Source organism: Centropristis striata, chromosome 13 (genome assembly GCF_030273125.1).
Source record: "Centropristis striata isolate RG_2023a ecotype Rhode Island chromosome 13, C.striata_1.0, whole genome shotgun sequence".
NCBI lineage: Eukaryota > Metazoa > Chordata > Actinopteri > Perciformes > Serranidae > Centropristis > Centropristis striata.
In genome coordinates, this window is record NC_081529.1 from 32,843,631 (window position 1) to 32,852,223 (window position 8,593).

At 39.0% G+C, this 8,593-nt stretch overlaps 1 long non-coding RNA gene across 1 annotated transcript in view; it reads left to right on the forward strand.

Moving 5' to 3' along the window:
• The window catches only part of LOC131982946 (uncharacterized), a 596,045-nt gene that overhangs the window by 428,502 nt on the left and 158,950 nt on the right, over positions 1-8,593 (forward strand). The gene's annotated exons all lie outside the window — the stretch shown is intronic.

An 8,593-nucleotide genomic window follows, 5' to 3' on the forward strand; every position in this document is an offset into this window, starting at 1 on the left:
AATAACCTACCATTAATGTTATACTTTATTACATTATTGGTTTAAAAAAAAGTGTATTACATTATTGGGAAATGCACTTTATTACATTTTCGGGAAGTTATTACATTACCAGGTTTTATTACATTTTCAATGGACTCAAGTGCAGATTTTTATTACATTATCGGGAATTTATTACATTATCAGGTTCTACAACGCTGAAAAACTGATACCAACATGGCATGGTGAAGATTTTTTAATTGATTTTTAAAGGACATAATAGCCCAAGATTTCAGAGGGTTAAACATGTCTGCTTTACCTTTTTCACGACATTTCAATAATAACGGTATGCTTTAGGGCGGTGCTTCCATGTGATTGACAGGTCACTACCACAGCTCATTTCCATGTTTTCGTCTTAGAACAAGTAAAAGCGGAGATAATGTAAAATATATTTAGTGTAAAAATTTAGAACTAGAGATGATCAAGCATACCATTATTATTGAAATGTCGTGGAAAAAGGTAAAGCAGACATGTTTAACCCTCTGAAATCTTGGGCTATTATGTCCTTTAAATATCTATTAAAAAATCTCTACCATGCCATGTTGGTATCAGTTTTTTCTGCGTTACCTCACCTATATGTCCTGATAATTAAATTTTAACTTACTTAACTTAACTTACTTGATAAAAATGTCGAACCCAAAAGAAACAAAGGAAAATCTGATCTTGAAAATTATATTTCAACACATAGAATTTTACATGTTGCAAATATTAATACAGATTGCAAATATTAGGCTGTAACAGATATAATGAGGATAATCTCTAGTTCTACATTTATATACTAAATATCCATCCATTCTTGTCCGCTTGTCCGGGGCCGGGTCGCGGGGGCAGCAGGCTAAGCAGGGCATATTTTACATTATCTTTAGAGGGAAGCTGATGGCAAGACTCAATGTTGCTTAATTTTTATGTCTTCACGTCATGAAGAAGTAATGTGATGGTGCTTTCATGGACTCTCCAAGGTTAACCTCCTCTCCTGGAGAAAAAATGCATGTTAAAATGAATAAAAACAGAACATAATGTACTATTATGGCAGTAATAATAGCAAACATTGTATTTTTTAGAGAACATATTGTCTTGAATAACCAAACTGTGTCGAGAAATTGAGAATACTTGTGTGTCTAATTTAAAAAAGGCTGCCAGATAGATAGAGCCAGAGAAGAGAACAGAATATAACATTTTTGATGCATAATTTTATAAAGGCAGTGATACAGGCTGAAGGGGGTTTGTGGGCCTCACTAATAGTCTGTGACATCCAAAAAAGCAGCAGTTTTGAAATGCCTCGCAGAGCTTCGCCGTCTGCACGGGCTTTTTCTTCCATCAGGCTTTAATTACTAAGCCAAAGGACTTCTTCTAGTCTCAATTCTGAAACTTGTTTTTCTCTCAGTCTTTTCCAGCGCTCCTTCTTTGGGGCTCCATTGGGACTCCGTGTGCGAGAGAGCGAGAGGGTGCTAGGAGCAGAATGGCACTTTAATTCTTCCCCCTTCCCCACATCCATCTCCTCCACCCCCCCTCGCGCATGTATCCAATGGCAATCAAATTGTGACTTGATTTTAATTATGGGATTTTCACACACCTTGGGCGATGGTGGGAAAAGCCAGATTATCTCAAGGACCGAGAGAGGAGCGTACAGGCGTGAAAGAAAGCTTTAATAAAAGTGTGCCAAATAATTATTCACTGTCACTCTACCCAGTCATGTGTAATGGATAAACGGACAAGTTGGAAACGCTGCCGAATCGGTAATTTGTTTTTTAGTGATGTACTGTTATCATTACATCTGCAGCAGCAGCTGAGATCACTTCTTCAACCCCTGCAGGATTCAGACGGTTTGGAAATCTCCCTTTTCTAACTCCACCGTAGTGGGAGAAAAACTCAATAACTGGAACAAATCTACTCTTCAGACCCAATATACCAACAAAGTGTTGCTTTCTGTCACACACCCACATGCACTGACACAAAACACACACACACACACTGTTTATCCTGCTGAATCATAGCACTGTCAGAGACAGAGGATATCTGTAACACTCAAAGATGATACTTTTCACTTCAATTCCCCTCTCAATTAGATTTCATTAGTTCCATGCAACACCTTCAGAAAGATAATTTGTCTTATGCACAATATTCAACAAACCTGAGGGAGGAAGGCTGCAATTAAACCAGGAGGTGTGATGTGACAGCAGCAATCAGTTAGAGCCCTGAACGCATTTTTGTTGGGTGTCGCAACCAGACACACACCCTCTTATTCCTCCAGGAAACAGGTTTCTTCTCCTGCAATAACAATATGATGGGGGTTGAATAAGTTTGGGAGCATCAACTGTTAATATGTGGATGTAGCCTTTGTGATGTCACCTATTTGTTTGTGGACTACTGGTTTGAAGCCTCATTGGAACCAGAAGTCACCATATTTGGACGAGAGGGTGGAGGTAGGTCATTAGCTCTAGTGCTAGCTAGCTAGCTATCTAGCTTGGTTAGCAAGGTGCAACATAATTTGTTAGTTGACCAAAATATCAGGGCCGTATTTCTCCCCTGAAAAAAACCTGGTTGCTGATTGGATAGAACGCTAAGCAGAATGTGACGTAGTACTTGATGCCACAACAACACGCGCCATTTGTAAATGCTGCGGAAATGCCGACAAATCCAGCGACTTTCTCTGGTGTTATTGGAGACTTTTGGAGTCTCGTTCTTACACTTCTTAACGAGCCATGGGGGCAGCGGCTCCTTAAGAAGAGTAAGAACGAGTCGAAGCGGCACAGTCCTCCTGCAGCAGTCTCTCCCAGCTGCAGTCACAAAGCCGGAGGGGATGTTAACCCCTTTGCATTCAGTCTGCAAATTGCTAATAAGCTAACAGTTAGCTCTGTAGCAGTACAGTGTGTATGTGCTGCTGCTGCAGGAGGTGTTCACTTAGCGATCTCTGTTTGTTTACAACAAGCACCAGACACTCTGTGCACAGTTAGCATGTGGGTTAATTCACGATCACGATGTTTATCATCAGCAGAGACGCTGTGCATAATTAGCCATGCTGCTTTGTTTATGATCAGTGGCTGACGTTGTGCACAGTTAGCGACGGCGGCCGCAGTTGCGTCTCCCGTGTTTAATCTGTAGCATATGTGATCACGGATCACAGTCGAAACTGTCGCTAAGCGATTACGCGATGATTGAAAACCACACTGGAGTCTCGTAAATCCCTCTGGGGGCCTTTTTTGTAATGGAGACACGCAGAGTGAGCGGACTTTTGAGAGGGCATGGCCTGAGACTTTCCCAGCGGCCACTCTTTCCCCGAAAGGAAATAGGCACGGGACAGGAACAAAACCTACATGGTTGTATGGTTTAGAGGACTTTTTACAGCCAGTGGAGTTGCCCCCTGCTGACCAATAATAGGATTGCAAAGGTTTAAGGCACTTCAGCGTTGGCTTCACTTTCCAGGCTTGAAAGACCTTTCCACAATAACAGCAGCAGCCATAAAGTAATATATTTAAGTGCTGTCTAGAAAATGAACAAAATGAAAAACAGAAATCCCTATGATGTTTAATTTTATCCCCCATCTTTTGATGAGAAACCACATTTTGTAATGCACATATTCATTAGATCTGCAGATGGCTTTTGTTCTTCTGAGGAGAATCTACAATACATTTGACACAAACAAATGTATTTATTATTTATTCAAATGCAAGTTGAAATGTTTTCTTTAATAATTGATTTGTACTTTGAGAACATCGGGATGTGCAGTGAATGTTACAGCAGCAATGCAATGAAAATTAGAAGTACAGAACATTTCACATTGTTGGTTGTCTATCGGAGGAGTCCAATTGTTCTTGTGCTCGAAAAATAAAATAAAAAAGGAAAACAGGGCCCCCCTGGTGCGTCACTACCAACACACTGGGAGATGCATGGACACAAAGCGTAGAGGAGAATGAAGAAGGCTCACAGTGTCCTACATTGTAGCAGCTCCCATAATCCGCATGGGCAGATTTTTTCATTTCCACCTGGACGTCTGCCAGTCGAGAGGATTTCTCCACTGCTGACAACATTACATTGCCCAGATGAAAGAACGTATCCTTGCATGTGTATCATAGCTAGTCCTACAAATGATACGGCTACAGCAAACAGACAAAAACACCCACATCTCTGATGCACCGTTACCAGAAATGTCAAATTTGTAAAATTTCTCTTAACCCATTTAATCCCACATTTTTCCCAGACATTAAAATATCCAAAGCATGTGTCATTAGTACTCCTTTGAAATAATCAACCATTAGTTTAAAAGATTTTCCAGGAAAAATAGGTGAAAAAGTGTGTTTTATGTTGGGTCACAATAGTGACTGGTGGGATAAGATGTTGTATCTACCATTTACCCATCAGGCTGTCTCATTCTTCCAGTGTTACCAGACTAGCTGAATTTCTCCTTGGGGATAAATAAAGCAATTTATAGACTACATTAATATATTTCTCCTATGCAGTCATAAAAAATATTATACACTGCAAAAAAGCCAACTTGTATTTTTTGGCCTACAACAGTGATTTAAGTTGGTAAATCTTGGAAATATAAATTATTTACATTTAGGGTATTAATGTAACTTAGCACAACAAGCCAGTCGTCTGCTCAAAAACAAGTTTGTGAGTTGTTGTTACTTATATCTTTAAGTTGGGGTTCACAACAAGGGACAATAGTTCTGCTAACTCTTATTTCTTTGTTCTGAAATGTGGGAAAGCCAACTTTCCGAGTTGACACTGCACTTGAAGTCTCATTGTGGCTGTGCTGCCTCGAGCACACAGGTAAGCAACCCTTAATTAAATGTATTAAAATGATACGGGAATTTTATTCTGAGTTGTGTTGTGCAGTGTCGTACGTTGTTTGTTGGAGAAGGCAACCTACACATTTTCAACATTTAAACACAAACAAGTTTTTGGTCATTAGCGAAAGCTAGCGGCTAACTGATGCTAGCGGCTAACAGATGCTAGCGGCTATCTGATGATATCGGCTAACTGATGCTAGCAGCGCTGCTTGTTACAGCTACAAGAGTAGCCATTAGCGTATCAATGCTAACTCAAAATTGTGGTTGAAACATTAGCTGACATTTCATAGCAGCGTTACAATCGTGCCAATTCAGAACATTGCAGAAGTTAGCAGAAGTAAGGATTAAAAGTTATTATGATGTAAAATTATAAGTTAGTACAACTTACAGTTGAGTTGACAAAATCAGAATTCACAGTTGAGCAAACTCAAAAACAAAACTTAAAATATTTAGTTAAATTGTCCAACTTAAAATTTTATCGAAGTTTGTTGCCTTGAAATTTTGAGTTCACCCAACTTTTGTAATTGTATTTCCCTTTCCACTAGAATAACATTCTCGTGTGACTTTGTCCTACATTATCAAATATACAACTATACCAATATGAATACTGAGAGGACAATACATAGAGCAAACAACAACAAAAAAGCAGTTATCGGTCTAACTCAACATTGTTACTTTATTGTACCATTTTTACTTTTGGACATTTCCAATGTGATGGGAGGAGGAGAACATCCTTTGGCTCAGCAGTTTTGTTTGACATATTCTGCAGGAATAGAGTCTTATAACTAAGAAATATTTTTACGGTCACTATTGTGACTGGTGGGATTAAATGGGTTAATTTCTGTAGAAAGATTAAGATTGAAAGTTCTCTTTTTAATGGACATCAATGATGAATGGTGCATGACCTCGGCAGGGTTACACTCCACTCTGACTTCATCTCTAATGCAGTGCAATGATATTTTAATCAAGCATGCTTCAACTGTTCAAACAGCTGTTCAGCTATTCTGTTTAATTGTCACACCTCTGATATTTGTTCACTCTTTTATTGGGTGCAAAAGGACATTCAACCACGTGTCAGAAAGGTGCAAAACTTAAACGGGTACTGCACATGAAGGTGACTTTTTTAAAACAATGATAGCAACAAACATTTTTTTCTTTTTTCACGTGTCCCTCATTGTCTGCTAGTGCTGCTGAGCTGTTAGAAAGCTCTGAAAGCTGACAAGAAACATTTGAATTGTCCACAAGCAAATGCACATATGGTTCTCACAAAAGGCCATTCACCATATAAACAAAGCATTTTTTATAAGTACTGATTTGTTTTTGTTTTTTTTACATAATGTGCTGCTAATGGACAAAAATCATGAGCAGAAAAAGCAAGAAAAAAATACACTTCTACAGGAAAAGATGCCTCTTGATTTTACATCGAAACATTTTTAACAAACAAAGACACTCAAAAGAGGAACAATCACAATGTGTTGGTGACATATCCAACAAGTGCACCCTCACTTTTAAAACATTCTGCGCTGTCCAGTAGCCGACTGTATCATATCTGCAATATATTTTTATTTTATTTTATATTCAACTGCGTGGATAGAAGCTGTTCAATGGCTTTTGTACTTGTGTCTACTCGGTGAGGAGGAGAAAAAAAAAGATATCAAAGTTTTTGTCTTTGTTGCATTGTTTCCTTATGAGGCTCCAGCACCAGGCTTGATATCAATATTTAACTGATGAACAGCATTGAAACAAATCTCCACCACAACATTAAGGACTTAACATAAATCAAGCTGCAAAAAGCGTCAATTTTATTGAGTAAAGCGGCGCCAACATCCATTGATTTCCTACATTCTTTTAAAAAATATATTATATCCATGGATCAAAACTAGGCTTCTTGTCCAGGGAGAGGCAATTAAGACATTTATAATGCCCACTCCTCCACCTCTTTAGATTTTTTTCCGAACTTGTCTCACAGGAATCCGTGAAATAGCCACGGATTCGCTTAACTCAAAATGCGTGGAATAGCCACGGAATCACTCAAATTTCCGTGAAACTGACACGGATTTCGCTACAATGCAAGTTAATGACAGTCATATCCCGTGGCTATTCCATGGATATTTGTTCCTATTGGTTTGTTCCAAGTCACGTGACTTTCAAGGTCCCGGTGGTCAGAACAAAAAACATGGCGGACAAAAATGATATGATAAAAGAAAAATGGGATAGTTTTGGTAGGCAGATGTGTTAATTTGCCTGCCTTGCCTGCTCACTTGCCTGTCTTGTTTTTAGTTAATTTATTTTCAGATTTTGTATTTTATTTTATTTATTTACTATTATTATTGTATTTTTTTATGACCTCCATCCTGTCTGGTTTGTTTGATGTTCGTTTGTATGTTGTAAAAATGAAAAGATAATAAAAACTTTGAATTATAAAAAAAAACATGGCGGACAGTTCTCTAATTTTTTGTGAGAAAAAAATCAATATTTTGACTTAGTTTCTGCATAAAAATGGATTTTGATCACATTTCTAGCGAGAAATATATGTTTTATTTTCTAAATATTCACTCAGAGAATGTACATAATCACTTTGTATGTTGGAATAGCCACGGGATATGACTGTCATTAACTTGCATTGTAGCGAAATCCGTGTCAGTTTCACGGAAATTTGAGTGAATCCGTGGCTATTTCCCGGATTTTGAGTTGAGCAAATCCGTGGCTATTTCCCGGATTCCTGTGAGACTAGGTTGATTTTTTTTTTATCAATTATGACATACTTATCTTTGAGAGACATTAGCAGAAGCCGCTCACCCACCACACTCATTCATGAACACGGATAATTACTACCCAGATGAGGAATTAAGGATCGTCCTTGAGGGTCAGGCCCGGTCCCTGCCCTCACTGGGCGCTCGGCAGGCGTCCATGGCTCTGTCGGTACGCCAGTCCCGGGCATCTGTCCGACATCGCTATTAACCTGAGCAGAGCCAGCCCATCCATAAAGCTGTTTGGGATATGGCAGCTGCTCAAGGGGCAGAGAGGTATTAAGCATAGATTTACAAGAATGAAAATGTCCTCCGTCCCTCCCTCATAATCTCTGGTCTTTCTACACGCAAGACAAGCCATACGCACATGAACATACACACACACATTCTTACGTAACGCTGTCAGCACACTGCATTGGCTTGTTTGGATGCACACACACACACACACACACACACACACACACACACACACACACACACACACACATTCCTGTACTTCTATCTATGTGAGGACCCTTCATTGACCTACAGGAATACATTCCATAGCTCCTTTCCCTTTCCTTAATCTTTAGTATCATTTCTTAATTCCTAGTGCCTTAAACTAACTTTTACCTTGAAACCAAGTCTTTACCCTCAAACAGGCCTTTGACAAAGTGAGGACCGGCTGAAATGTCCTCACTTCTCAAAAATGTCCTAATTTTGTCAGATAAAAACATATTATGGTCCTCAGTTCGTAGGGAATACAAGTACACACACACACACACACATTCCTGTACTTCTATCTATGTGAGGACCCTTCATTGACATACAGGAATACATTCCCTAGCCCCTTTCCCTTTCCTTAATCTTTAGTATCATTTCTAAATTCCTAGGGCCTTAACTTAACTTTTACCTTGAAACCAAGTCTTAACCCTCAAACAGGCCTTTGACAAAGTGAGGACTGGCTGAAATGTCCTCACTTCCCAAAAATGTCCTCACTCTGTCAGATAAAAACATATGCTGGTCCTCAGTTCG